At 41.4% G+C, this 18339-nt stretch overlaps 1 protein-coding gene and 1 long non-coding RNA gene across 4 annotated transcripts in view; one reads left to right on the plus strand and one right to left on the minus strand.

Moving 5' to 3' along the window:
* Positions 1 to 7854: 7854 nt before the first annotated feature.
* LOC108713660 lies at positions 7855 to 16235 on the minus strand. Its single transcript, XR_001935197.2, has 3 exons — positions 15984 to 16235; positions 15737 to 15801; positions 7855 to 9400 (listed from the first exon to the last, which is right to left on the minus strand). It is a non-coding gene; the product is annotated as an uncharacterized LOC108713660 (long non-coding RNA).
* Positions 16236 to 16942: 707 nt separating this feature from the next.
* frrs1.L (ferric-chelate reductase 1 L homeolog) overlaps positions 16943 to 18339 on the plus strand; it is a 31232-nt gene continuing 29835 nt past the window's right edge. Inside the window, exon 1 of one of the 3 annotated variants that reach the window (XM_018256658.2) lies at positions 16943 to 17057. The gene's annotated coding sequence lies outside the window, so the exon portion shown is untranslated. 3 annotated transcript variants of the gene reach the window in all.

Genomic DNA, 18339 nt, shown 5'->3' on the forward strand with positions numbered 1-18339 from the left:
AGAGGTTTTGCGCATGCTCCAATGCAGTGGTCCCCAACCTTTTTAATGCGTGAGCCACATTCAAATATAAAAAGATTTGGGGAGCAACACAAACATGGAAAAGTCCCTTGCGCTGCCAAATAAGGGCTGTGATTGGCCATTTGGTAGCCCTTATGTGGACAGGCAGCCTACAGGAGACTCCACTTGGCCCTATACGAAGCTATTAAGCAATTAAAACTTGCTTTCAAGCCTGGAATTCAAATATAAGCACCTGCTTTGATGCCACTGAGAGCAACATCCAAAGGGTTGGAGAGCAACATGTTGCTCGCGAGCTACTGGTTGGGGATCACTGCTCCAATGTAACACTTTCATTGAGTTGGTGCTAGTTCCCGGCTCCATTGACGTCATTGTCACGTGGAATTTATATTAAATAGTGACAGAAAGGCAAACCCCTGTAATTTAATGAACACCCATTTTATATGAATGGCATGAGAGAATCACAACTAAAGAATTTCATGAGAGACAATATGTGGATAATGCAGTGTGTAATCAGACAGGCACAGGTGGTCTCTCAGTATATGTACCATTCTCTTCTCCAGAGAATTACATATATCCATTTCTAATCACAATGTGCCTAATATGCTCCCTTCCTCCAACAACAAGGGAAAGTTGTGCTCACCAACTAATTTTTAAACACCTATTTTATATGAATGGTGTGGTCTTTATACAAATGGCCTGCGGGTGTCTCTGTGCACAGCAGTAACGTAACTAGTGGGGGGCAGGCCCTGGCGCAGGACGCGCAGCAGGGCCCCCCGCCCCCTCCGTACACCCGGAACCGCTCGGGAATCAGCCCAGAACTCAGGGCCGGATTTACCCTCCTTGCCCCCCTAGGCCCAGCTACTGTGCCGCCCCCCCCCCCCGCGCGCATTTTCTGGATGTGAATCTTTTTCCAATCAGGACATTTATGCAAAAGTGGATCAGATGGATCAACTAGCAGTTAGGCTTGTTTGATATATATCTATATATATATTCTCTATATCTAGACACCTTTTTATACATAGATGCAGAGAGAGATGTGTCCCTTGTTTTGATAAGTTTGTCAATTGTGCTCCAGCGGGCAGCCGCAGTATCAGTTAAATATTTATTATAAAATAAAAAAGTCAAATCTTTGCAGCAGCATAATCTTTGTAGTTCCTATTTCTCAGCAGACATCACAGCAGTATTTTTTATTATTTATATAATTAATTAAATTAAATAAACGTTTTAACCTACCAACTGTTAGAGACTGAGTTTCAGTCTGTTCAGACTGTTTTGGAATTGGGATTGACCAGCAGTCCGTAACCGTTTTACAATTACTGTGGGTTATAGAGAATTTTAGGGGGAGCCTTCTTGCTGCCCCTAACATCTTGACGCCCTAGGCCCGGGCCTAGGGGGCCTTTCCCTAAATCCGGGCCTGCCAGAACTGCACAGAATTCATGCCGCGCGAGCTGCCGGGGGGCCCTGAGGGGGTACGGACCCTGGCCCAATTGCACCCCCTGCTCCCCTGGTAGTTACGCCACTGGTGCACAAGATTGTGCATACACAGGACTTTCTGAACAACTTGAAAGTGAAAGCTTACTGTTGTGTAATGCCTGCATGACTCTGCTAATAAAGCACTGTTATACTCTACTCATCCTCGGCTACCCAAAACATAAAAAATGGCGACAAGAATGGCTCTTCTACCTCTGCAGCAGCCTACACCTTTTCTCCCAAACCCTGGTGAGCCTACCATACCCTTTACTGCTTGGATCCGTATGTTTGAAAATTACATTATTGCTGCTGACCAAGGGGAGATTTCTGCTGCTAGAAAGCGTGCTTTACTTATTCACTGCCTGGGAGCAGAGGGACAGCGTCAGACCCGGGCCAACCCGGCTAGGCGCCCTAGGCAACCTGGCCAGCCACGGCGCCGGCTGAGTGCGCTCTTGATTGCGCATGTGCTAAAATGCTCTCAAGTGCACATGCGCGAAACTGAGATTGAGCACGCATGCGTGAAACGGTGTGCGCGCATCCGCAGAAGCGCATTTGCGCAAAAAATTCCAGGCGCAGTCGGGGAGAGACAGGACCGGACATGGGGTAGGCCGGACAGCAGGTACGTGCCTGGCGCCCCCCAGCTTTGCGCCCTAGGCACGTGCCTATTCTGCCTACCCCTAGTTCCGGCCCTGGACAACGTATATTCTATACATTACCATTACCTGATGATACATATGAAACTGCTCTTACTGCTTTAGAGAACTTTTTCATGCCAAGAGTAAATGTGGTGAATCCGCAGAACAATTTGTAGCTTTGAGAGAGCTGGTTGTTACCTGTGAGTTTGTGAATCTAACAGATGAAATGCTAAGAGACAAAATAGTGGAAAAAAAAACCTCACCTCGTATTAGAGAGAGACTGCTCCTAGAGCAGGATTTAACCCTTGCAAAGGCTATTATAGTTGCTAGCCAGATTGAAACAGCAGTGGCAGAGGCTAAAGGTGGCCATAGACTCCAAGATCCGCTCGTTTGGCGACATCGCCAAACGAGCGGATCTTTCCCCGATATGCCACTAAACTGCGTGGCTATATTGGGGGTAATTCGAACGTTCGGCCGTATGGCCGAAAGATCGAATTACGATGCGCCAAGCGGCTCCGACGGGTCGGTCGGGTAAAAATCCAACCTTCCCGATCGATATCGTGGCCAGATATCGATCGGGAAGACCCGTCGGAAGCCCCCATACACGGGCAGATAAGCTGTCAAATCGGTCCAAACGACCGATATCAGCAGCTTTATCTGCCCGTGTATGGCCACCTTAAAGAGGAACTGCTGGGAATGTACAGATTGTGAATTCAACACTGTGGCATAATAATGCACAGTCACAAGCAAAATACAGTGCTAAGGAAAGGGATTCAGCTACACTGCAAAACTAAACAGCAAATACAAATAGAAAATACTGCTTTAGCTGTGGTTCAACACAACACACTGCAAATCATGTTACATGTCCTGTAAAAGCTTTACAGTGCCGCAAACGCAAAAAGGTAGGACATTTTGCTAAGAACTGCCGTAGTTCTGCTAAAGATGTTCATGAAGTCACTACTACAAATGTTACAGTATTAAGTATGGATAAAGCTGGTACATTTATTCCAAACAAGTTTATATGCACTGTCAGTGTCAGTACTGCTTCTGCTGACAAGGGACACATAAACCTGATGCTTGATACAGGTTCAGCTGTTTCTATACTACCAAAGGATATTTTCTTCAAATACTTTGCAAAAGATCCGCTTGTTGCACCTGCCCTGAAACTGGTCAGTTACTTAAAGGATCCAATTCCTGTGCTTGGTTGCTTGCCAGTGACTGTACAATTTGAATCAAATACTTCAAAATGTGACTTTTACATTGTGAATAAGGGTACTGCTATACTTGGAATGGATCTCTTTGCTGCATTAAACCTACAATTAGTCATCCCATATCTGGCCAGTCCTACTCTCAATTTTCATCTGATTCATTAAGAATTCCATTGCTTCATTATACATTTTACACAGGGACTAAGTTGTACCTGCAACTTACTTGCTGCTAAGTAAAACTCCCAAACTTGGTTGCCCTTTTATTAGCCACCAGTGGGATCACCTGACTATAGCTGGGAAGGGTGGTAGCTACAACATGGAGATGGCCACTGGTCTTAAATATACTGATAATGGGTTGAGAGTAGAGGACGTCTTGTATTTGTCTATATGCTCCCTTCCTTCCTTCATCCCATATCCAACTGAAAATTGAGTGCTAAGTGGTCATGGCCAAACTTCCGCCACTGTGCTATGTATGGCAGTTATGTGCCTCTTCCGAATATTTACATTTTGGGAGGTAGACACAACGCTAAAACAAAGCAGTCTCTTTATAAAAAAGAATAGGTCATGATGAAAGTTATCCAGATACATTAACAGGATAACTGTTGGCCACTTGTGATATAGGTATTTACTATGTAATAAAGGTAAAGCCCAACGAACAATCATGGATTTTGTTTGTTGTCAATTTAAACATATAAATAAATGGCCCTGCAAATTAGGTTGCCCAGTGGGTACTACCTTTGCTACTATAGTGGAACCTCAATTTTACATCCCCTGATTTTACATTTTCCCTCATTTTACATAGTTTTTGTGTGGTCCCCCCTATATATTATGCATAATACATTTCCCTGATTTTATTTTCCTAGATTTTACACCATTTGTTTGGTCCCCTGAAAACGTAAAATTGGGGTTCTACTGTATATTTATAGACGCAGAGGAGTTGCAGCTGGTCAGGTGAGAGTTGAGGCACGTCCCACAGCTGACATTAATCCACCCCTCCAGAAAAAAAAAACAGCACACAAGGCAAAGAATGCTTGCAAAACCTTTGAAATGTAAGAGTATCTGGAAGGTGGCAGGGACGCCCACATTCATCCTTCATTGGTGCAAATCAGTGTTGAGTTTGAGGAGCGCATCTTTTCTTCTCAGCACTCGGGCCACTTCATCGCACTTGGTGTGAAATTCAAATATTTAGGGTGGTGGCACATGCTAAGATTCCAGGGAGATTAGCTGCCCAGCGGCAAATCTCCTCTTCTTCGTACGACTAATCTCCCTGAAATGCCTTCCCACCAGGCAAGAATGTGAATCGCCGGTGGGTTGGCACTCAGATCACTACGGCTTTCCAATGCCGACTTCTGAAAAGGAAGCGAACCGAGTGCCAGCCATTAGTCGTCCGAAGAAGAGGAGATTTGTCACTGGGCGGCTAATCTCCCCAGAATCTTAGCGTGTGCCATGACCCTTAAAGGTACCACACCCTACTTCCCATTTGTCTATTGTACATAGTTCCTGAGTGCATTTCTAGTCTGTTTTCTCTGTTCTCTGATTGGCATGTCCATGACCACCGCTGTTTGCTGCCTGAACTGACCTTTACCTGTTACTGACTATTCTTCCGGATCCTGACTCTGTACTGCGCTGACTGATTGGTTCTCTCACTTTAAGACCTGGTGGCATCGGAGTAGAGCAGGGCTCCTCCTGTTATAGGCGGAAGAGTGAGCCATGACAGGAACCTCAGTGTCTGTTCTGGGTTTTGGGATACCAAACATGACAGCAAGGTTTATTGAATGAATTACAACATGCACTTCAAGCAATGATCCTTGCAAAGTATATTGTTTTTTGTTGTTGGTTGGTTACAAGCACGAGGGCTTATATTCACTTGGAATTTTAAGGCAATGCCGATGGGTTATTTTGCTTTAGTTCATCTACCCCTGTTAGGTTCTATTCTTATTATTATGCTTGTTCTCCCCAACAATCATGACAGGCACAAGGCAGCCCTGTTCTTACTGCAAATGACGTGCAAGTTAGGGAGTGTATACTGCTCCTCTTGAATAGAACACTCATCAGTAAAGAACAGGTTCTTGTACTCTTTTTCTGCAGCACAAAAAACTGGGAATGTGGGCTTTAGGGTGGAGCTGGTTGCTTGGGACTATTTGTAAATGAACCCTATAATGAGTTGGTGCTGTGTAGATGTTAAAAATCTTATAGGTCTTTACATTTATGGTTCCCAGAACAATAGTATATCAATTTGTAAGAAGATAGCTAGCTGTTGCAGTGGCGTAACTAGTTACCTGTGGGCCCGGTTCCAGGATGTGCAGCGACCAGCGCTCCGATAAAGAAGAAAAGTACAGCATTTTAAGGAGAAGGGTAATTAAAATCTACAATTATGCAGTAGTTACCAGCAAGTTCCAGTTGTTGTGGCCAGTGGGAGCAAACTCACCAAAATTACGTTGCAGGTATTTTTGATAATCTTGTAATGGACGCCAACATCATTGTGGACAACATCAAGCTCAAGCACCTACAACCTATGGTCAGTTGATTTATGAAGGGAGAGCAGTACTAAACACAGCATGGTGACATGTTTTGGGATCTGGGTTTTAAAGAAACCGTGCAACCAGAAAATGTGCTGCTGCATAAGATATATACAGTATATAGATATATATATATATATATATATATATATATATATATATATATATATATATATATATATATATAACAAACAAGGGAAAGTTGTGCTCAGCACTATTTTTTAAAACCATTAGGCGGGGGTGCAATGAGGGTGTGACCACAAAATACATATAGACAAATACAAGAGGTCCTCTGCACTCAACCCATTATCAATATATTTAAGACAGCGACATTTTGTGCATACTGCTACTAAAAAATGCCTTTCCCTTTAAATAACACAGGGATTGTTTGTCCATATATTGCAATATATTTAAGCTGGCCAACTACGTCAAAGTCATCCCATATCTGGCCAGTCCTACGCTTAATTTTCATCTGATTCATTAAGAATTCAATTGCTTAATTATACATTTTACAAAGGGACTAAGTTTTACCTGCAACTTACTAGCTGCTTTCAAAGTAAAGCTCCCAATGGGTTGAGTGCAGAGGACCTCTTATATTTGTCTATATAAATATATATATATATATATATATATATATATATATATATATATATATATAGATAGATAGATAGATAGTGAATAAAGTACCCCCTCTTGTAAAATATAAGGATATTATAAGTTACCGAGGAGTTTCATGACCATATAAAAACACGAGGCCGAAGGTCGAGTGTTTTTATACAGGTCATGGAACTCCGAGGTAACTTCTAATATCCTCATATTTTGCAACTGGGGGTACTTTATTTATTATAATACACAAATTTCAGTGAGTCAAGTAACAGAAATTACATCAGAACTCACCGTTTATAACTGATGACATCAGAACTCACCGTTTATAAGGATATAATTTACAAGATATTCATAGCTTTTGTGTATTATAGTGATCGGTGCACCAGCTTTGGACTGTATGTATGTGTATATATATATATATATATATATATATATATATATATATATATATATATATATATATATATATCTTCCAGGTGAGTATCCGCACTCCAAAATCAATCTTGATAAAGGCAGGGGTGCACGGTAAGTCTTGTATACACCAATGTTTCATAGACCAGCACTCCCTTTGATGTAAAACAAATAATCTTTTATTGCATCTTTATCCAACGTTGCGGTCCCTGTTGGGGCCTTTTTCAAGGATCATCCTTGAAAAAGGTCACAACAGGGACCAAAACGTTGGATAAAGATGCAATAAAAGATTATTTGTTTTACATCAAAGGGAGTGCTGGTCTATGAAACATTGGTATATATATATATATATATATTTTTTTTTTTTTCATATATTCCACTACTAGTATATACCAGAAAATGTGCTGGATAGTATATATATATATATATATATATATATATATAAATGTAATTAGGAGCACTCACAGGTATCGTGAAATAGAAGTTTTATTGGAGTTTTACAGACTACCCCACATCAATGCGTTTTGGTTCTCTCTCGGAGTGAAAACAAAAAGGGTAAAAAGATACATTTTCGTCCGAATAATTTTGACGCCCAATAATGTTTATGCGCGGGCCTATTCTGACAGGTAGCCTTTTTTTATCTTTTTTGTTGAAGTTCCAGGAAATATTTTTCAAAGTTTTGTTTCTATTTCGTTTAATAATGTTTTATTTACCCCCATGTTATTAAATGTGATGATGTTTGATGTGTTGCTGTTGCAATTCCTCTTTCCGCCCGTCAAGGAATACAGAATTGAACAGTAATTTTCTGCCCTCTTCTGGAAAAGAGTGGTACTGTAGTCGTTTTGCTAATTGTACTATTTTTAATCTTCTGGTTTTCTGGCATATAGGTACTTCCGACTACCCTATAAAACACACCCCAAAATATCCTTAATTCATCCACACATGACAGATACAGCCATTCAACCAATCACCAAACTGTCAGGCTGTTTAGTGAAAAACAACATATTAAGCAAAATACATACCATCTAACATCTCCAGTGGGAAAATCATGACCATTAAGCCATAGCAACACCTACTCTACAGCTCCAACCCTAATATACCAAGCTCCACCCAGGCAAGCCCCCACCTTTCGTTTAAGTTTTGGACTGCCTGCCAACAGATTTAATTTGGACGTACACAAATACAGCATATTTTAAAAACATAAAGAAAACATACAGTCAGTGTGTACAGTCCTGAAAAATGCAAACATGTCTTTCCAAAAATAAAACATTCAGTGATTTAAGTTATTTGTAAATGAAATAACAATTGAAAGCAGTTTCTGTCTAGCCTTTGCTATTGCCATCTCAGTTTGCCAGACTACATAATTGCAATATTGTATCATTACAAGACTCCAATACCCACAAAAACATGCATATTTCTATTACTCCCCTTCTCCCACCTGTTAATCATAGGTCATGCAAATTATTGCGGGAAATTACTGGAGGAGAGCTGAATTCCAATACAATGTTGTAATGGCATACGTTGGTATGAGGGAAAAGAATTGTAAAATACAGACAATAACCAGTTTCAGTAGCAATTACATATTACACTTTAGACAACTCGATGTTTATTCTTATCATTCAACAATTCTTTATTTATGAAGCTACGAGTAGGAATCTTACCTGTGTAACGGTATTTTAGGCTGCTGCTGTATGCTGTATTTTAACATTTAGGGGAATTTTTTTCAAGTGCAGTAATAAAAAGAAATTTACAGAAGTGAATTATTGGTGAACAGTTTGCAATTTGACAAACCAATGCTGATCTGCTATAAAACCAATGGTGATCTCCTAAAAAAGGGTAATATACTTTGGGTTTTTTTTTTTTTAAATTAAGGTTTTCGTTCAGCAGCTAATTGGAACGGTTGCTATTGTTCCAATTTACCCTAACAACCAGGCAGCACTTGGAATGATGGACTGCAAAATAAATAGGAGATGGCCTGAAAGAAAGTTAAGTAAAAAAAAACAAAAAGTAGTGAACCCCATTTTAAAGCTGTAAGAATATAAGCAGTTTAATAAAACATCTTTGGATTTATACTAATGAGCAGACACAAAAAAAAAAATGCACAAACAATCACATTCAGGGAATGTAAAGCCACAATTAAAAAACATTTATGGGTATAGTTGTATTCATTGTATTATGCTATTCTCCATGTACAGTATCTTAGGTTTATTAAGTTGCATAGGACTATGATCTCCCATACACATATCTTACAGGTCCAGCGTTATCTGTTGTCTTCCTTCCCTCTTGGTAACATGATGCCCATTCCTGAACAGCACCTAAAATGTGGTGGTCATACTCTGTTACATACTATAGTATATACTAGTGATGTGCGGTCTGGCCTGGGGCCAACCCAACACTCCATTTGTGGGTCGGCGAGTTAGGATTGATCTTTTCTGCCTGCTCTCCCTGCGCCCATACACTGATGGCTTCCGGAATCCATTTTTATAGGTGCGCTCTCCCTGTCCGGCCCCTTTTGTGATGTCATCGGCAGGCCCTATAAATAGAGGGAAGAAGTAGTGGGACTTCTAAATAGTGGGGAGAAGATGGGTGCATGGTAAGCTCAGGTGCAGTCAAAAAAGCTCGACCCGCACATCACTATTATCTACCCCTTAGTATCAGTGGGGCTTATTTATTTACAAAGTTGCTACAATTCAAATGAACAGCATAACATTCATTTTCTTACTTGTAGCAAATTAATCAAAACTAATTATATATCGATTGCTATGGGTAACTGCACTTGTGCATTGTTCCCCATGTGTCATCTATTGAGAGCTAATACAGGTAATTTACAAGTGCAATGTGCAATTTCTGATGCAAATAGCCATGTTTTTTACCCATATTGAAGTGTTAATTCCCATAATTGTAATGCAATTGCAGCCACACTCTGAGTTGCATAAACTGCTATTGCATCCAGTGATACAAAACAGACTCAGTTGAAGGTGAGTGAGTAGGTGTTGCATCATTTCTGGTGCAGGGTGATGGTTTCTCCAGGATTCGCCAGCATCATTAGGCGCAGTTGTACATTATTCAGAATAAAAGGCACAATGATGGATGAAACGGCAACCACCGCGAAGTACAGAAGCACTCAAATACCTTACACGTTGTGCACACTGCTTGACGCGTTTCGGGCAGAAGCGCCCTTAATCATAAGCATAAGAATAAGAATAAAGATAAAACTGGCTAAACAGATAAAAAAAAATTCTAATATAGTTAGTTAGCCAAAAATGTAATGTATAAAGGCTGGAGTGACTGGATGTCTATTAGAATAGAACACAGCTTTTCAGCTCTAACTCTGAGTTAGTCAGTGGGGCTCATTTATCAACACTGGGCAAATTTGCCCATGGGCAGTTACCTATAGCAACCAATCAGTGATTAGCTTTTTAAAGCCAGCTGGAAGTAGAACAATGAATGCAGCATTTTAATTGGTTACCATGGGTTACTGCCCATGGGCAAATTTGCCCAGTATTAATAAATGACCCCCATTGACTTGAAGGGAGGGCATTTGGGACATAACTGTTCAGTGAGTTTGCAATTGATCCTCAGCATTCAGGTTAGATTCAAAAGCAAACAGTCATGACCCATGTGGTCCCCCTCAAGTCACTGATTTGTTACTGTCTGGTAACCAATCAGTGGAAACTAAGAGAGCTGCAAAGCAGGAATATCTAATATAAGTAATTCAAAAAAGATCTGGACTTGCTTGGTAATTATAGGAAGGAAGTTGTGTTCTGTTCTGTCAAATTAGACATAAAGTCACTCTAGCCTTTTTTTGCCTGACTAACTTTATTGAAAACATTTTTTATTTTGCACATCTATTTAGCCAGTTTTTATTTTTATACTGAGCAATTCCATTAAGGGTGTGTTTGTTAATAACCACTTATATCTCTGTAACATTTAAAGAAGCATTTAAATGTTCAATGTATTATTCCAGTTGATACCAATTTTCCTGGTAATATGTGGTATAACTAGTAACAAAACACACATACATCTTAGAATAATGTTGAAATGGCATCAGTAACAAAAGCTGTGTGTTTTACCTATATTCCACAGATTCCTGCTATTCAGCCAGCTGAGGTGACTGTTTTAAAGATTACATAAACCTTATAGTTACCTTTAATTCAGTCACTGCTAAAAGGTTTCTCTGTGTTCCTTGCCTATTCATTTCAGCAGTGATTAGATAATAAGTGTGTGTTCCAGGCATTGGCCAGTAAATGCTCTGACTCCTGTGAGATTAACAGCAAAGGGATACAGTATCTGCCTAAACCAGTGATCCCCAACCAGTAGCTCATGAGCAACATGTTGCACTCCAACCCCTTTGATGTTGCTCCCAGTGGCCTCAAAGCAGGAGCTTATTTTTGAATTCCAGGCTTGGAGGCAAGTTTTGGTTGCATAAAAACCAGGTGCACTGCCAAACAGAGACTCAATGTAGCTTGACAATCCACATAAGGGCTACTAAATGGCAAATTACAGCCCTTATATGGCATCCCAGGAACATTTTCCATGCTAGTGTTGCTCCCCAACTCCTTTTACTTATGAATGTTGCTCACGGATTCAAATAGTTGAGGATCCCTGGCCTAAACCATTATCAACAGAAAGCTTTGGTCTGTATTGATATATTAAAAAATTGGCAAGTAGTCAACTAGCTCAAAACTTGGCCAACAACCTAATTTTGCTGATCAATGGGGGGGAGCAAAAACCTCAGGCTCAGACCAGAAATCTGTAGAACATTATGTCCCAATTCCAATAACAATATGTTATTGTTAGCACTTTTCAATCATGCAACAAACATTCATGCAAATATTGATATGGGTTATACTGTATGTATTTGTTATTTATTATGATGTGTGGTTCAGGTGGGTTATAAGATGTAAAACAAATGCATTTTTCTCCACAATTGTGATTTTTTTTAAAAATTTAAGTGGTTTGCCAGTTTTCAGCTTTATTTTTGTTGTTGTTGTTTTGATTTGGTAATGGGGGGGATCCTGAACCTCACAGCATAATACATCAACCTCTTATATTAGACTCTATACTTTGGTGGAGTTGTATACATAGTATATATGAATAACAGTGTATTTCTGACATTTTTGGTTTAAATACACCTTTGAGGTTCAAAATGTGTTCAACCCCCTCCCCTCACATTTAATTCATAACAAGGCTATAGGCATTGCAGAATAGCACTCCATATCTCACAATAAATGACTTTCAACAATCAGACCTGTGTGTATTTAATCTCTCACACAAACATCATTATACACTAGCAGTTAATAAACTGTTTACAATAATGACAATAAAAAATAATGTTATTTTGATGAAAATATTTACAGTTAAAGAAATGTAATTTGGAAAAACACAAGAATATACACATCTGTGAGGCTGAAAGTGGATTCTAGAATTTAAACCTATGTTCAGTATGAAACCAATGTGCCCTATCTCTGTTTCCATGCGTAGAAGAGAAGCACTTATCAGCAAAAACATATTACATTTGTGGTATCAGGAAAGCTGAGCTGCACAAACTGAGAGAACAGACAAATAGTTTGGTAACAAAGAGCTGATAACACACGTACACTTGTTTTTACCAATGGGGAGATCAATTATATTGGCTTGTGAAAATGATTCCTTGCTAATTTTCATCATACAGAATGCTGCTACTATCTGTTGTGCGTTACCAAAAGTACTGGTATGCTAACTTAAAGGGGTGTGTACCTTCCAATACATTTTTCAGTTTGGTTGTTTTCAGATTGTTCACCAGAAATGAAGACTTTTCAATTGCTTTCCATTTTTTACTGTTTTTCCAAAATCAAAGGTTAATGTTCCTATCTCTGGTGTTTCAGTCTGGTAGCTCCAAAATCCAGGTGCAGAATGGGTACAATTTTGCAAGTTAATACATTTCTCAGCATCTTCTCTTCCGTATTAGCAGCTATGAAACCAATGTTTCAATTCTAACAGCTGCCTTTAGGGTGACACACGGGCAGATTCGGGGAGATAAGCTGCCCAGTGACAAATCTCCTCTGCCTCACAAGGAATCTTCGGGCAACTTCGGAAACTATGAAGCGATCCGAGTTCCATCCAGCCGGCGATTTTCATTTTAGCTGGCGGGAAGGCAGTTTGGGGAGATTAGTCGCCCCAAAGAAGAGGAGATTTGTGGACGGGCGACTAATCTTCCCAAATCTGCGCGTGTCTCTGCTCTTAGGGTGTTGGCAGATGGGAAGATTAGTCTCCTGTGACAAATCTTCCTTACTGCGGCGACTAATCTCCTGAAGTCACCCGAATTTTCCTTGTGAGGCAAAACCTGAAGCGACATGTATGCCATCTTGCTGGCGATTCACATTCTTGCCAGTGGGAAGGCATTTTGGGGAGATTAGTTGCCCGCAGTAATGAAGATTTGTCACAGGAGAATAATCTCTCCTTGTGCTAACACCCTTAATGAAACTCAGGGATTCTGCTCAGCAGGGACAAAGATAACAAATGTATCGATTTAGAACAGTCTACAGCAGTGATCCCCAACCAGTGGCTTATGAGCAATATGTTGCTCTCCGACCCCTTGGTTGTTGCTCCCTGGCCCCTTGGATGTTGCTCCCAGTGGCCTCAAAGCAGGTGCTTATTTATGAATTACTAGCTTGGTGCATAAAAATGAGGGAATACCAAAATGAGCTTCCTGTAGGTTGACAGTCCACATTGAGACTACCAGCCAATCACAACCCTTATTTGGCACCCTAGGAACATTTGGCATGCTTGTGTTGCTCCCCAACTCCTTTTACATCTGAATGTTGCTCACAGGTAAAAATGGTTGGGGATCCCTGGTCTACAGAGTCTGCGACCCCCTCCCCCCCAGAGCTGCTATAGAAAGACAAAAGACCTTTAAGGTGGCCATGCATGGGCTATAGGGCTTATTATTCAGCAGACCAATTATTTGGCAAATGTCCCACTTTTAATTTACAGATATGCTTGTGTGCAGAGAAGGGGCATTGGCAGGATTAAATCCTTTCATGAGATGGGATTGCAGGTCAGTCTCACCAAATAGTCTGTCCCTAGATTTCCATGGATGGGGAGTAAAACCCAATTTAACAAACAATCTGACCATATTGATTCATGTATGAACACCATAACTATATACCCACTGCTGTTTTGAAAAGCAGTTTGAAATGTGTCGTGTTTTCATGCATGCAAGCACCAGCACCTTGAACATGTGGACAAAGGGTCTATCCACAGAACTGGAACATGCCTTGCTCACATTGTAGTTGACCTTGTTTTGATATACAGAAGGAAGGAATCGCAACATTTTTAGTTTAGAAAGGTTTGGACAGTAAGGCAGAAAATGGCAGTAAATGGGGCTTTAAAGGGCAAGTCAACCCAAAAATAAAAAAGGGCCTAATAACAGAAAATAATTATTCCAAGCAACTTCCCAATATACATCTATAAAATAATCTTCAGTGCATTTAAAGTTATTTGTAAAATCATTTGATATTGAAAGCACAATTTGCTTAACTTCTGGTTGTAACTTTTTAAACAATGTTGCAAAAGTATTGGTCTGTGAATCAGCTAGCATGTCTTACATTGAATCAACACTCTGAGCCACCAGGCCAGACAAACACTGCATAACACAAACAAATAACTTAAAAACCATAGAAACTTTGTAATTAATGTATATGCAAAGTTGCTTAGAATTATGTTTTCTTTTATTAGGCAAAAGCAATGATTTTTTTGGGTTGACATTCCCTTTAAATGAGGCACTTATAATATTGCACTTTTATGTACTTATGACATTAAATAGATCTAAACAGGAGCTGAGAGGCCCACCTTTCTTTAAGAGTGGCAATTCAGCTCTCCATGACAACCACAGTGTGCCCCCACAGTATTTCATGAAAGGCACAGCATGGCCTCCACAATGTTTCATGACAGCCACAATGTGGCCCTAAGCATTTCACGACAGGCATGATGTGGTCCACCATTATTTAATGGCATGCACAGTATGCCCCACCCATAACATTTAATGACAGGCTCAGTGTGGCCCTAAGCATTTCACGACAGGCATAGATAGTGCATATCTCCCAACTGTCCCGATTTTCGTGGGACAGTCCCGAATTAGACAGCTCAGTCAGCTGTCCCGTATCCTTATTGAAATGCCCCCTGCTGCTCTTTGATCTCCAATCTTTACTGAAAAGCCAGAAAAAGTTAAGTTTCACAAACTAAATGAGCAAGGAGGGACAGGGAGCCCAGAACAGTCAACGCCTGCACTTAAAGGAGAAACAAACCACTTATTAAAAAAAACCTACCCCCCACCCCACATAGACCCCCCTCACCCCCAGCGGAGCTGCTACCCCGGGCAAATGCCCCTAACTTTTTTACTTATCCCTCGTGCATATTCAGGGATCGGAATTCACGGCAGCCATCTTCAGGGTCTTCAGAAATCGTAGAATGAGACCGGTGGAGTGGAAGAAGACATGAAGACTCGGAAGTTGGCTGCCGTAAACTCCAATCCCTGAATCTGCACCAAGGGGTAAGTAAAATGTTATGACATTTGCCCTGGGTAGCAGATAGGCTGGGTTGAGGAGGATTTTTATTAATAAGGGTTTGGTTTCTCCTTTAAGCTGGCCATAGACGTGCAGATTTACCTTCATATCGGATAAAAGATCGTTCTGTGCCATCTCCCGACCTTGCCACTAACCATTCAGATCAAATAAAGTAGTAAAAGAACAGATCAGCCGATGTTCTGACCCTAACAGCAATCGTATGAAAGTTATGTCCGACAAAAGCTGGTGACAGTCTCCCACTGATAGCGTCAGATCGGCAATACATGCAGAGATGTTATCGGTAGCTGACAGAATTGTCTTACCTTTCCGGCCGTCTGAACGACCAATCGCCATGGCATGAAAAATGTCGGGACTCTCCACACACGGCCTGAAAATTGTGCGAAACGGGAGATTCATCAGATCAAATCTTTGTGTCTATGGCCAGCTTAAGATACAAATGTAACTAATTAAAGGAGAAGGAAAGTTATGGAGGCATTTTATTGCCAATAGATTAGCTGCAATAAAGCAAGCTAGAATGCTATATTTATTTTGTAGATTCTTTTACCATACCTGAGTAAAAAGCTCTAGAAACTCTCTGTTTGTTTAGGATAGGAGCTACAGTATTAACTTGGTGTGACCAGTAACGTAACTAGAGGGGGGCAGCCCTGGCGCGGGACGTGCTGCTGGCCCCCCGCCCCTCCGTACGCTGTTTTCTTTGTGTGTGCAGTGGCGCTCGAGCTGCCGGGGGGGCCCTGAGGGGGTGTGGGCCCATTCGCACCCCCTGTTCCCCTGGTAGTTACGCCACTGGGTGTGACATCACTTCCTGCCTGAATCTCTCCCTGCTCTGGGCTCAGATTACAGCAGAGAAGGGGGGGGGAGAGGAGCAAACTGAGCATGCTCTTGCCCAGGGCAATGAGGTTTAAGATGAAGGCAGGAAGTCTGATACAGAAGCCCATGTGTACACAATAGAAGGAAAGAAATGCTCTGTTTCTTTTGACAGAAGACTCAGAGCAGCATTACTTTGGGGGTTTACTAGTATATTTAGATGGACCTTTCTGATAAGGCTTACTTAGTTTTAACCTTTCCTTTAAGATAAGCAAGTATTTTGGAGGACGGAGACTTGCAACTAAAATGGCAATTTCACCTTTATTAGCAACACTGCTGTCATAACACATAAAACATTATCCTAAAACCCTCAGAATTTTTTGTACATCTTTATAATTATTTAAATGTTGGAGGTATGATCTGAGTGTGCCCCCCTCCCAGCACTTCACAACAGGCAGTTTGGCTCTCAGCGTTTCTAGACAAGCACAGCGAGGCCCTAAGCATTTCATAACAGACACAATGTGGACCAACCCCCATCGTTTTATGAACAGTTATAAAATTTCAACTAGGAAAGGACATTAGCTCCTTTCTCTGAAGGCCTGGCAGATAAGAGGGTGTAATGTCCACGGTCTGAGGTAAAGAAAATAATAGCACGACACCTGAGTTGCTACTCTACCATAACTAAACAAAACCCAACCCACGTTTGTGCTTGCTAGCCACGCCCCCAGTGTGCAGGGCCAATCAACGGAGAGCGAATGACTTTGGCTCTAGTTCCCTGTAATTAGTTTGCCTGGCACTGAAGAGGCGCTGGGGAATGAGGTGAGCGGTGCGGAGGTGAAGTCGCTGTTTTAGATCTCCATACGAGCAAGTACGGTATGTGCTGTAGGTTGTACGAAACGGTGACGAATTGGGGAACATTTACTAACACGGCTTTTGTTGTTGCTTCAGAAAAATATAGAAGAAAATTGCTGGGGTTTAGTAAGTAGCAGAACTGGCTTATACTGGTGAAACAGGAGTGACAGCTTCCTGATAATGTAGGTGTGGGTGGGGTCGCTCGTTATTTCTGCCATTGTCTGTGCAGCACACCTAGAATTATATAATAACGTTCCCTCGGTTCATGCCCCATTCCCTGGCAGTGATAACTTGCTGAATTTCCCATGTGCGCTGCTACTAGGAAATCGCGTGCGACTCCATTGCACCGACCCCCGTCGTCTGCTAATGGTTTCTCTGCACCTGTCTGTTACAAGGGTTATGTGCAAACTCTTCTGAACAGGAACAACTTTTCTGCTTTTAATACCACCCACGTGACTTTTATTAGTAAGGAATTAAAGAAATACTATGACTTAACACTTTGGACACCTTTTTTGTGGCCCTGTTCTAGAGCACTGTTATCTAATTATGTAAGGCCGAGTCCGCAGCTTATTGGCCCCTGTGTGGGGCCATCCGATGGGCTTCCCCGATCAATATCTGGCCATCTCGATCGGGCAGGTTAATAAAAACGTATCAGATCGCTGCATCATCTACGCGTGTATTTGATCCGTGATCCGACAGCCCGTATCAGATGCATTATGATCCGATCGTTGGGCCCTAGGGCCCACAATCGGATTAGCCCAATATCGCTCACTTCAATGTGGGCATATGGGGTCGCCAAAAGAGCGGATCTCAACAGCCACCAGAACTGCTGTGGAATTCTTTCCAAATATACAGTGACTGGGGGTCATTTATCAACACTGGGCAAAATTGCCCATGGGCAGTTACCCATGGCAACCAATCAAATTGTTGCATTCTTTGTTCTACTTGCAGTTGGCTTTAAAAAGCTAATCACCGATTGGTTGCTATAGGTAACTGCCCATGGGCAAATTTGCCCTGTGTTGATAAATGTGCCCCACTGTCTGTGGCATCTAACAGCACCTCTGGCATTTGTCCGAATCTACAGATTGCCAGTCTGGACCTGGGTGGAACTGTGCCAGGCTACTACTCCATTAATGATTGCTGGGACGCATAAAGGTGGCCATAGACGCAAAGATCTGCTCGTTTGGCGACATCACCAAACGAGCCGATCTTTCCCCGATATGCCACTAACAGGCACAGCTATATCGGG

The sequence above is a fragment of the Xenopus laevis genome, chromosome 4L (genome assembly GCF_017654675.1).
Source record: "Xenopus laevis strain J_2021 chromosome 4L, Xenopus_laevis_v10.1, whole genome shotgun sequence".
Taxonomy (NCBI): domain Eukaryota; kingdom Metazoa; phylum Chordata; class Amphibia; order Anura; family Pipidae; genus Xenopus; species Xenopus laevis.